Consider the following 13,674-nt stretch of genomic DNA (forward strand, 5'->3'; position numbering starts at 1 on the left):
AATAGCAGGTTTAGGTGGGGCGTCATTATCATATGGCATTCGATGCTAGTGAAACTTTGCAAGTAGGTCCACGGGGATCCTACCCCACCCTTGAAAAGTTTCACCACCATCTGGGTGGGGCGTATTGCCACCCGCTATTTTTTCACATAGTGCCCAAGGGGTCCACTATGCAAAAAATAGCCGGTTTCGGCTAGGCATCATTATTATACGATGTCCAATGGTGGTGAAATTTTTCAAGAGAGTCCATGGGGCTCCCACCTCTCCAGTTACAAAGTTTCACCACCATCGGACGCCGTATGGGAGGAACGGTGTGGTGCCACCATTTTTTCACATAGTGCCAAAAGGGTCCCCTATTCAAAGAATAGTAGGTTTGGGTGGAGCTTCATTATCTTATGGCCTCCGATGGTGGTAAAATTTACGAGTTGTTCCACAGGGTTTCTATCCTACCACTCACAAAGTTTCACCACCATCCCAGATGGGCGGGACGATGTGTTCCGACTCTCTATTTTTTCACATAGTGTGCAAGGGATCCCCTATGCAAAAAATAGCAGGTTTGGGTGGGCATCATTATTATATGATGTCCGATGGTGTTGTCCGATGGTGGTGAAACTTTATGAGCAGGTCCACGTGGCTCCTACCCTATATCTTGCAAAATTTCACCACCACCATCTAATGCCAGGATAGGCGGGACGGTGTGTTGCCACCCGCTATTTTTTCACAAAGTGCCCAAAGGGTCCCCTATGTAAAGAATAGCAGGTTTGGGTGGAGCATCATTATCATACGACGTCTGATGGTGGTGAAAATTTATGAGCAGGTCCACATGGCTCCTACCCTGCACCTTGCAAAGTTTCACCACCATTGGATGGTGGGACGGTGTATTGCCACCCGTTTTTTTATCACATAGTACCCAAAGGTCCCCTATGCAAAGAATGCCAGGTTTGGGTGGAGCATCATTATTATACGATGTCTGATGGTGGTGGTGAAATTTTTTGAGCCACTCCATGGGGAGCCTACCTCACCACGTGCAAAGTTTCACCACCACCATTGGAGGTTGGATGGGCAGGACATTGTGTTCCTACTTGCTATTTTTTCACATAGTGTGCAAGGGGTCCCCTATGCAGAAATAGCGGGTTTGGGTGCGGCATCATTATCATACGATATCGGATGCTAGTGAAACTTTTCAAGTTAGTTCATGGCACTCTTACCCCTCCACTCACAAAGTTTCACCACCATCACATGGCGGATGGGCGCGGGACAGTGTGTTGACACTTGCTATTTTTTCACATAGTGCCCAAAGGGTCCCCTATGCATAAAATAGCGGATTTGGGTGTGGCATCATTATCATATGGTGTCTGTTATGGTGGTGAAACTTTTTGAGTGGGTGTAGAGGGCTCCTACCCTACTATGTGAAAAGTTTAACCATCGAATGCCCGATATGTGGGAAATTGTGTTGCCACAAGCTATTTTTTGCATAGTGTCCAAGGAGTCCCCTATGCAACAAATAGCAGGTTTGGGTGGGGCATCATTATCATATGATATTAGATGGTGGTGAAACTTTGCGAGCATGTCCAAGGGTTCCTAACTCTCTACTTGTAAAGTTTTACCACCGTTGGATGCCCGATGGGCGGGATGGTGTCACTATTTTTGCATAGCGCTCAAGGGATCCCCTATGCTAAAAATAGCGGGTTTGAGTGGGACATCATTATCATACGGTGTCCAATGGTGGGGTGAAACTTTGCAAGTAGGTCCATGTTACTCCTACCCTACAATCACAAAGTTTCACCACTATCAGACGCCATATGGGCAGGACCTTGTAGTGCCATCTGCTATTTTTTCACATAGTGCCCACCCAACGGTCCCCTATGCAAAAACTAGCGGGTTTGGGTTGGACATCATGATCATACGATGTCCGATCGTGGTTAAAATTTGCATGCAGTTCTAGGGGGCTCCTACTCCACCACTCGCAAAGCTTTACCACCATCCGACACCGGATGAGAGGGACATTGTGTTGCCACCGCTAATTTTTGCATAGTGCCCAAGGGGTCCCCTATGCAAAAAATAGCGGGTTTGAGTGGGGCATCGTTATCATACAATGTCCAATGGTGGTAAAACTTGTGAGCGGGTCCACACGACTCCTACCCCGCTACTCCCAAATTTTCACCACCATTGGATGCCGGATGGGTGGGATGGTGTATTGCAATCCGCTATTTTTTCACATGGTGCCCAAAGGGTCCCCTATGCAAAGAATAGCAGGTTTGGGTAGAGAATCGTTATCATATGGCATGCGATGGTAGTGAAACTTTGTGATTGGGTCCAAGGGGCTCCTACCCAACCACTCACAAAGTTTCACCACCATTGGATTCCGGATGATGGTAGTGAAACTTTGTGATTGGGTTGAAGGGGCTCCTACCCAACCACTCACAAAGTTTCACCACCATTGGATTTCGGATGATGGGCGCACAAGGGGTACCCTATCCATATTAATACAATGTCAGATGTCAGTGAAACTTTGCGAGCGGGTCCTACCCCTCCACTCACAAAGTCTCACCACCATTGGACGCCGGATGTGCGGGATGCTGTGCTGCCAGCTCACTATTTTTTACATAGTGCCCAAGGGGTCTCCTATGCAAAAAATAGTGGATTTGGGTGGGGCATCATTATCATATGGGGTCTGGTGGTGGTCTTGAAAGTTTGTGAGCGGGTCTATGCAACTCCTATGCCATCACTCCCGTACTTTCACCACCATCGAATGCCGCATGGGCGGGACGTTATGTTGCCACCCGCTATTTTTTGCATAGTGTGCCCAAGGGGTCCCCTATGCAAAAAATAGTGGGTTTGGGTAGGGGCATTATTATCATACGATGTCCGATGGTGGTAAAACTATCCAAAGGGGGCCCTATGCAAAAAATAGTGGGTTTGGGTGGGGCATCATTATCCTAGGATGTTTGATGGTGTGAAACTTTGTGAGCAGGTCCACGATGAGGCCCCTACCTCGCCACTCGCAAAGTTTCACCACCATATGACACCGGATGGGCGGGATGTTGTGTTGCCACCCGCTATTGTTTGCATAGTGCCTAGGGGGTCCCCTATGCAAAAAATCATGGGTTTGGATGGGTATGCAAAAAATCGTGGGTTTGGATGGGGCATCATTATCATACGATATTCAATGGTGGTTTGGGTGGGCATCATTATTATATGATGTCCGATGGTGGTGAAACTTTACAAGCAGGTCCACGTGGCTCCTATCCTATACCTGGCATAGTTTCAACACCATCAGATGCCAAATGGGCGGGACAGTGTGGTGGCACCCGCTATGTTTTCAAAGAGTGTCCAAAGAGTCCCCTATACAAAGAATAGCAGGTTTGGGTGGAGCATCATTATTATACTATGTCCGATGGTAGTGAAACTTTACAAGAAGGTTCACGTGGCTCCTACCCTACACCTTGCAAATTTTCACTACCATCGGACGGTGTATTGCCACTTGCTATTTTTTCACATAGTGCCAAAAGGGTCCCCTATGCAAAGAATAGTGGATCTGGGTGGTGGGACATCATTATTATATGATGTCTGATGGTGGTGTAACTTTGCGAGTGGGTCTATGTCGATCCTACACTACACATCGCAAAGTTTCACCACCACTAGAGGTCGGATGGGTGGGACGGTCCACGAGGCTCCTACCCCGCTACTCGCAACGTTTTACCACCATCGGATGTAGGATGGGCGGGACGGTGCGTTGCCACACGCTATTTTTCATAGTGTCCAAATGTCTCGAATGCAAAATATAGTGGGTTTGGGTGGGGTATCATCATCATATAATGTCCAATGGTGGTAAAACTTTGCACAATGGGAATGATGGGGTTGTCCATAGCTAAGTGAGATAGTTCGTAAGATTTATTTAGCTAATGGTTATATATCGCAACCCATAGGAACCGTACAAAAATTAAGCAGCTCAAAACTTGTTGGTTGAAGTTTGATCATATATTTCCAATTGTGGACTTCAAGAGGCCAACAACATACAATGTGATTTTGAGTCGGCCATTTATGAGATAATTGTGTATGATCCATGACTGGGGAATTAACTATGTGTACCTTTGGAACAATGACATAATCATGAAGGTTAATTTGAAAAATTGGAGTCATCACCCCTGTGTCTAAGCATCCCATTAATAATGGAACATCCAAAACTACCGAGTGTATCACCGAGCTTGATCCTTGTAGTGTGTGCCTGATGAAGGTTTAAAAATGTGAGGACTCTTCCATCAAACTGACCTTTAATGATATAAATTTGCTAGAAAAATGCTTTGATGATGCATTTGTTAGCCACCATGGATATGATACTCAAGGTGAGCGGATCACGTGCGAATAATAAGTAAATCGCATCATTTCTTCTCCTTGAATTCATACATCATAATGATTTGCAGGGTTAAATTGAATTTTTGTCACGTGGAAACTTGAAATCATAAAAGTATATAGCACATGATCAACAAACATTAGCCTAGCTCATATTTGAGATGAAAAACCAGAAAACCTCTAGGGAGGGGGGATTTGAACCTTTGTTCCAAGCTGCCATTCACAAATTAGGAGGCTCTTTCCTTTTCTGTTAATGGGGGTGAATATTTCTACAAGTCCCAAAATTTATCATGATATTCTGGAATAGTAAGTGCCCTCTATTCCAAGTTTAAAAACTTATTCATTTCCTCCATATGGTATTCTAGTGGACAATAATGCTGAATCATATGCCTTTTTATTAGAGGCCACGTGATTTCCTCATTCCGTAAGTCCCTATTGCACATAATAGACTTCCACCATAATTTTGCAGAACCTTCAAAAAGAAGTATTGCTGTCTTTGCCTTAGCATTCTCATTGAAGTTACATGTTTGAAAATAATCTTCAAGCTACTCAATCTATACTTCTTCTTCTTCACTCCTCTTCCCCTTTCCATTAAGGTTGTCTGAGGGAAAAATCATCTACATGTCCTGATTTAAATTGACAGTTTTCATGGCCTACACTGTATCTTGTAACTCCTTAATAGCTTGATGAACTGAAAGGTCGAAATCAACTTGTGCAACAACTCTTGGTTAAGGGCTTATAGAAATTTCACCACATTCTTCTTGCTACTCATCATCAAAATTTCTTTCTCCTTGCCATTCTCGTTGACCCTGTCTATCACATCAAAATTTAGACGATCTTCCATCACCCCATCTTCTCAGCCATCTATGTCTTCTTTAGTCAAATTCATGGAAGCTCGAGTGCGCATGACTCTCATTCTTTCCTCCAATTCTTGATTCCTATCAATAAGTCTGATGACTTCCTCTGGAGTTACACCCACACGCAATAATCCTTCTAAAAGCTCCTCTTCATGCCCCATCTTGTGACTATAAATCAAAATTGCAAAACAATTCTCAAGAGAAAGAAATTCCTAGCTGTATCACAAAAATTGAAAATAATATTAGTCATCCAAGACCTGCAATATCCGCAATCAAGTGCGGATTCCCTAACCTAGGCTCTAATACCAACTGAAATGTACCCATATTCTGTTGTATGTTCCAACACAAAATTTCTCAAATCTTATAGAAAAACTCACTCATACTGTGGACGTTGTGGCTATCCCGGGTATGCCTCTAGTAAATCTCGTCCACTCTGGGTTCTACCAAATGGCTCCCAGTGGGCATAAATCACAATCTCTTTCCAACGTTCCCTGTCTAAGGACGGCCGGCCCGAATCTTAAAATCTCTCTCTCTATATCCTGCACAGAAAATCCTCAAGGCTCTGGAAGAAGCTTAAAAAAAACTTCCCACAAGAATTAGTAGATTATCATGCATGAAATCATCAAAGATAGAAAATATTTTCTAAAAACATGCGTTCGAACCAAATTAGAGAAGATACATTTTTTTAATAATAACAAAAACACTAAAAAGTGGTGTCGGATTCGTTTCACCGAATACTAGCCACCCCATGTGGAATCTCCCAATTATCTGAACATGGACTTTATTCGTTGTCTTGTGATGCACTAACTTTATTTAATTCACCTCTATGACAAATAAAGTTATCTTCACCCTCATGCGAGGCCGTTACTAAAAATTAAGGGCCAAATTAGTGTCCGAGCCCCATTTCAGGTGCTTGTTCGGTTATATTTATTATGTAAACTCCCATATGAGTTTCCTTTAGGTTAAACCACTCACTAACGATCCTCTTATATATTATCTAACATGGTTAAGTATAGAATAGAAATCGCATACAAATGACACCACAAAACATGCATAAAAGGTCCCAAAATTGACCCAAAATCGACATATCTAAATTACTAAATTTTTGACCAAACTTAATCTTTTATGTCCTCTTAGTATTTCCTACTTTTCAACATTAAATATAGATGCTAAAAATCTCCCCAAAAAAATGGATCCAAAAATACGTACATATGAGTACGTTACATAAGAATACTTTTGATGTCTCATTTGCAAACCACATACATTCTCATTTGCAAACCACATACATTCTCATAGTAGTCATAGCTTTAGCCTTTACATATCAGACCCAACATTGACAAATAATGGATTGATTTTGTGACGTAACTTGGTGGTCATGATATGTCTAACTCTCACTCTCTTAGGTGTTCATTCATTTATAGGTTTTGGAGGTTTAGGCCGTTCCGTTAATGGTTTGTGAATTTCTTCCATGATCCATGGATGGAGATCTAACTGAGCTTGAGACCATACACTCTTCTTTTCTAAGTCATCAACAGGGTCCTTTTCTAGTTGAGGGGCTAGGAGTTAGTGTGAGAGACTCAAATAATTGGAGCAAGAGGCTCAAGAGGTCCTTTAATCTTCTGTTAAACTTCTTGGTTTGAGGGACGATTATGTTTTTGTTCATAGGGGGGCGTGATGGGGAGGAGAAAGGATACTATGCATAGAAAGATGCATGATGGAAATATTTATAAAAGTGTTGTTTTCATTGAATTTAATTTCTATGCATAGAAAGATGCATAATGAAAATATTTTTATTATAAAAGTGTTATTTTCATTGAATTTAACTTCTATGCATAGAAAGATGCATAATGGAAATACTTTTAATTATGAAAGTGTTGTTTTCATTGAATTTAATTTCTATGCATAGAAAGATGCATAATGGAAAAAATTTTATTATAAAAGTGTTATTCTCATTAGAATTGATTTTATGCATAGAAAGGTGCATAAATGATTTATTTTTATTTCAAAAGTGTTATCCTCATTAAAATTGATTTTATGCATAGAAAGATGCATAAAGAATTTATTTTAATTTCAAAAGTGTTATTCCCATTAAAATTGATTTTATGCATAGAAAGATGCATAAGGGATTTATTTTTAATTCAAAAGCGTTATTTTCCTTAAAATTGAATTTATGCATAAAAGGATTTTTATAAAAGTGTTATTCCCACTGAAGTTGATTTTTATGCATAAATAGATGCGTAAAGAATCTTTATATCAAAATTAGAATTCTCTTAAATTCTATGAAATAGATGTGAATGAATGTGATGTGATGTGATGTGAATCGGGATGTGAATGAAGGAGATGTGATATCATGTGAATCAGGATGTAAATAAATGATATGGGATGTAAATGGATGTGATGTAAATGAATGTGATGGACGTGAATTGATGTGATGTGATGTGATGTGAATGAAGAAGATGTGATGTCAGGTGAATGAGGATGTAAATGAATGATATGGGATATGAGTGAATGTATGTGAAAGAATGGATATGAAAGAATGTGACGTGGATGTGTATGCGAAAGAATGTTATGTGATGAAAAGAGATGTGATGTGACATGAATATATGTGGATGTGAAGTGATAGATATGAATGTATGGATAGATGTGGGTAGTAGTACAGGTGAACAATTGGATGGATGTGTATGAATGAGACATGATGTGGGATAGAAGTGATGTGATATAATGTGGATAGAATGTATGTGATGGGATAGTTATGAGAATGTATGTGGTGGATATGAATGAACAAATGTGATGGATATGAATGAATGTGGAGTAAGAGTTGTTTTCTCTGAATTCCGGCATGGATCTGATTGATTGACCTTGCTGGTCCTCAACGAATGAGTCCATGGCTCTTTTATATAGGTCTGTTGGTTGATCTTGCTGATCTTCAACCAGGATTTCATTTTGATTTTTATAAGTCAAAATATTACCGGTTACTATGAGCTAGGAACTATCGAAAAGGCCCTTGAGCGGACAGGTGGTGAGCGTTCTGGTTTCCAATGATGCCATAGGTACACCAATGAAGGGAAAATTGGAAATTAGGATTCAACCAGATATTGTGGAGGTTTATGATCAGTGACACTATGATTTTATTTAATGATTGTTTTAAAGACAGCTGAATATGTGAAAAAGGCAATTTCATATTGGGTGTGTAAGTGGTGTGACTAGTTTTAAGTTTGCATGAATATCCGGCTAGGGGGCCTGGGAACTCTTTTCCCTGGTACCTAGGACAAAACCTAACCAAATTCTTAATTGAATCCCATCACTACAGTGGTGGTTGGGCGGTTGGCTAACCCACGGGACTTAGGCTAGACTGATGGATCCCTAAATTGAGACTCAATTCTGTTATGGTACGATAGATGAAGTAAATCCTAGACAAAAATTGTTCTATGGAAAAGAATCAACGGCTATGCCTCTCAATGAGGAAAAAAGTGTTGGTCTCTATGATCCAAGTGCAATCTTTTTCCTGATCTGACTATGGGATTTATGGGTTCGATCAGATTAGTTCACTTAGTTAAGGCTTTTGACTACGTTAGAGAAAAATTATCCTGGAGGAATCGCCCGTGCTTTCCGTGAAAGGGAATATTTTTCGGGTTCGTCGGTTTTGGAAGAACCAATGGATTAGTCTCTTGTCCGGATATCCGTGGTGGGCGAGGCCCCAAGTGAGGGACCCTACCGTGCCACGCAAGAAGTGCTACTTCGACTGCTAGCACCCCTGAATTCGTTGCACGGTGGGGATAGGGATCTTTCAGAGGGGATGCATTTGAGGCCAAGTGTATTCATTAGTGGGGAGTAATCACATGCTTTCTTTTTGGGGGCTTGTTCATATGATTTCAGTGTTGTGGAGGTGGTTAGTGTGCTATGTGGTCGATTTGGTGCATTTTGGGCATCCACGTGCATACTTTTGTCCATTTAGTGTATTTTGGGCATTCACACGTGCATCTTAGCCCTTGTTCATGCAGGGGTGGTCATTCTGAGCATTTTAGTCATTGTTTTGGCTTTTGTTCATGTTCAAGTGACCATTTGAGCATATTGGTGCCTTTCCAAACACAATGTGGGATTCTTGAGCACATTTAGAGATGTTTCCACACTTTTGGGCTTTGGCGGAACGACATGAGTTCCCATCACTACTTCTACCCCGCCTACGATCACCGTGCTACCTACCATCTTCGTCTCGTCGACATCACTATGTCTCCATCCCCCAGACGCTGATCGTGCGATATCTGCTCGTATCCTATCACTCTAGCTTCATGGCTCGTATCCTATCACTCTAGCTTCATGGCCGTTATCTTGATTTGCCATTTTAGCCTTTAGGTGATAAGTGACATATCATTTTCCGAGTTCAAACATACATTATTGGCACATCGTGGCTTCAACTTCTAGATCCTTCTTCATCGACATGATGCTATGATGACACATCATATTCATGTCACATATGGATGTTTGAGCTTCAGATGTTATTACCTAGCAAGTTTAGACATTTATTTGATGAGGAGGATGTTTGTTCTAGATAGTCTAGATGTTCTACACATGGTGATTTTGTTGAGGATCTATGTAGGTATCTTTACATGGATGGTTCAACATTGATTGCATGGAAGGATGTATGTGGGGATTGGATTGAGTGCCCTACATTTGTGAGCAAAGATGACTATATACCTGAGGATGGGTATCATCATGACATGCATTCAGGGATGATGATGATCATCATCATGTTGATGATGATATTGATGTTGATACATTTACACATGGTGATGGTCATACACATACATGTGATGGCATTGATGTATCATACCCACATACCTATGATGATGTATCATGCACACACACACACATGATGATATTGATGTATCACACACATGTACACATGATGATAGTGATACACGTGCACATGATGCCACTGACACATATGTACATGATGATGATGTATGTGATAGTGATAGTGAGAGTGATGTGTGTGAGTCAGATCATGTGGGCATGATCTTGATGGGAGGGATGGCAGCGCGCGCATTGAGCATTGCGAGCATCATAGAGCTACCTATCTCTATTCCTAGTGATCATAGGGATACATTAGATGACCATAGTGATGCATTCCATGATCCTGATGGGCATTTGAATAGTCATGATCATTTCGCTAGTCATAGATCTTTAATTACACATGGGATTGACACTTCACATGTAGTTGAGCACATCATAGATCATGAGGAGCATAGAATCGAGGTTCTAGTATTAGATGTGTTGGGCTAATCCTCTAGATTTTTTACATGTGGAGAGATTTTGGATACAACCACCACTACTTCTAGTTTTCATAGCAATTCTGGCAGCATTCAAGTGGATCGAGTTGTTGTGATTGAGCAATCAGGGATATTGCATGAGTAGTGACGTGTTCTGGAGGTGGGACATCGTAGGAGTATGCATATTGACTATATTTCTAGCATATCATATGACATTGACTTTGAGAGTTTTACAATTGATCTAGGTATTTACTTAGATCCAGTACTATTAGAGATTGATCTATCTTCGGTTTTAGGTCATATAGGGACATCAGTGATGGAGTTGTTTTATACCTTTGGGGATGACCTTAGTGGCCTTGGAGATTCCATTGATAGTGCTTAGTGATGACGATCTTTATGATGAACCAGTTTCTATTCTAGAGGGACACCCATGTATAGAATGTCATACACATGGAGATATTGTGCATGGGTCAGATCATACTCATACATACATAGATATGGTGGATCAAGCTTTTGACTTCTTGATTGGTGCTACATATGACAAAGGCATGAGTTCACATTTGACTCTACATGATGAGGTTGACCTTGAGCTATGTTCATTTGTCTCCTTTTGGATATCAACATGATCCTATGTTCTTTGGAGTTAAGACATTTTTCTTTGCATGCATTATTTGCCATTTGAGGAGCATAGTTTTTGGATATGTGGATCCACATTCAGGTGCATCTACAACATATTCCAATCTCGGCATACACAATGATTCTTTTGTGTTAGGACCACTTGACATTTTGGCCAGGAGTTTTGAGCTTCTTCGGTGAATACCTGTCATGCCGCCAGATTCACAGTGTGGTCATGAGAGGATGGACTTATGAGTTTTCCTTTTGACCCTGGGACTACTATCTCTTTGGAGTCGAGCTTTCCTTTCGATCCAAGAGCTACTACCATTCTAGCTTCGACGGTTCAGGGTGTATACCATACATATCCCTTTGATCCTGGAGGATACTCGACTAGATTCGTCATCCAACAGTGTTTCCTTGTCTACTCCACTTGCACCAGATTATCATGTGACCATTTCCTTGAATTTTGCATGCCTCGGATTTTCTTTTGATCCAAGAGGTTGCATATATAGCCTCATCATGAGACGGGAGCCCTCTATCCTTTCCATTTGATCTAGGGGGTTATATGATTCATATACGGGTCTTCCGCTACATTTAGTCATGGATGTGATTATTTCTGGCTTTTGTAAATAGCCTCTTCTATATGTTTTATGAACGACCACCCTTGATTTCGAGGGCGAAGTCATTGTAGGAGGGGATGGTTTGTAAACAAAGTGTCCTAGTGGTGCACATGCACATGGGGACGGGCCTAGGCACATGGGGTTAGGGTCCATTTACACATGTGGGGCACATGGGACCCTAGGGGTATAAATAGGAGATTAATACTTGTACTAGGATCTTTTACTCACTTTATGACATTTGGTCATCTATTCTCCTTAGAACATGTGTTCTCTTGGATATGGTGTAAACTCCCATGATTGCTCTAGGTATTGCTCCCTATGATGAGCTTCCTCTAGGTGAGAGGTTAACACACCACACTTCCATAGTTTCTTGCAGAAGAGGGAGATGGAAGAGAAGAGTGAGGCTAAGAGAGATATAGAAATAGTGAGTAAGGTTGGAGAGAGAGAGAGAGAGAGAGAGAGAGAGAGGTTTTTTAGAAGAAGGCACTTAAGGTGATACATTAGGGATAGCCCCTATTAATTTCACAACCCCAACTTAGATTTAAGGGAGGGTGGGGAGGTGAGAGGAGGGAAGGAAAGGGAAACACATGAATGATATGATGGGTGGTGGAATTGCAAGGCCTTGTCACTATTAGGTAGCCCTTGCTAGCCCTACGAGTGCTATAGACTCATAGTACCTTTGCTATGCCACCCACACCTTGAACGGTTTTTCCTATGCATAATAAAAAGCTCAAGAAAACCTTGCTCTAGGATGCATTGTTCTAAATTTTGATAACCAATTTAAAACTCACATTCATTTTCAAAGGAACTAGCATCATTTACCTTTAAATTCAAAACTCACATTTGTTTTCAAAGGTTAGCATTATTTACCTTTAAATTCATAACATTGGAATTTATTTCAAAGGTCCTAAAGAGTCCTTCAATAATCATCCCTCTCTCTCTCTCTCTCTCTCTCTCTCTCTCCCTCACTCTCTCTCCCTCTTCGTCGCTCTCTCTCTCACTCTCTCTCTCTCTCTCTCTCACTCTCTCTCCATCTCCATGTGTCTCACTCACACACTCTTTTATGACATTAAAAAAATTCTTCTTCTTCTCACTCAGTCACTTTCTCTCTCTCTCTCTCTCTCTCTCTCTCTCTCTCTCTCTCTATCTATCTATCTATCTATCTATCTCTCTCTCTCTCTCTAACACACACATACACACACACACACACACATTCATCAGTGGGAAACAATGGTTGGCTGATTAAGTTTAGAGTAAGTCTTGTGTTTGATTATTACTCCCATCAATTAGATTGATTTGGCCCTTTGGGATTGTTCCTATGACATTAAAAACATTCTTCTTCTTCTTCTTCTTCTTCTTCAGCCAAGGAGCTTGACTTGACCATTTGTGTACACAAAGTGGAAGGAAATAAAATCTCTCACTCTCTCTAAAGCTCTCCAGCACTACATGCATGTAGATAGAAGTGGAGCATAAGCCTTGCAAGATAGCAGTGTGTAACTTTCAATATGTGGATACTCCTTCGATATTTGGTTTTTTATATGGTGCAATTCTTTTTGTTGTAAGCTTAAGTTGTAAGTGCAAGGCACAACATCCATCATATTAGAAATGGCCTCTTCTTTGGCTGAAAATAATAGCCTTTGAATTTGAAGTGATTTCTTGTTTGACATCAATCAAATCACCACCTTCAATAGAAACTTAAACTTTGTTAGGTGCAAGGACTACTCTCTCTCGTTTACACATGCACACACACACACACACTTGAGTTTAATGCGGTAGAGAGAGAGGGAGTGATCCTAAGAGAGAGAGAGAGAGAGAGAGAGAGAGAGAGAGAGAGAGAGAGAGAGAGAGAGAGAATAGGGATAGGGATATGGAAGAGAAGAGTGAGGGTAAGAGAGATATAGAAATAGTGAGTGAGGGCGGGGAGAGAGAGAGAGAGAGAGAGAGAGAGAGAGAGAGAGGTTT

Source organism: Cibotium barometz, chromosome 45 (assembly GCF_041138505.1).
Source record: "Cibotium barometz isolate CiBa-2024 chromosome 45, ASM4113850v1, whole genome shotgun sequence".
NCBI classification, from domain to species: domain Eukaryota; kingdom Viridiplantae; phylum Streptophyta; class Polypodiopsida; order Cyatheales; family Cibotiaceae; genus Cibotium; species Cibotium barometz.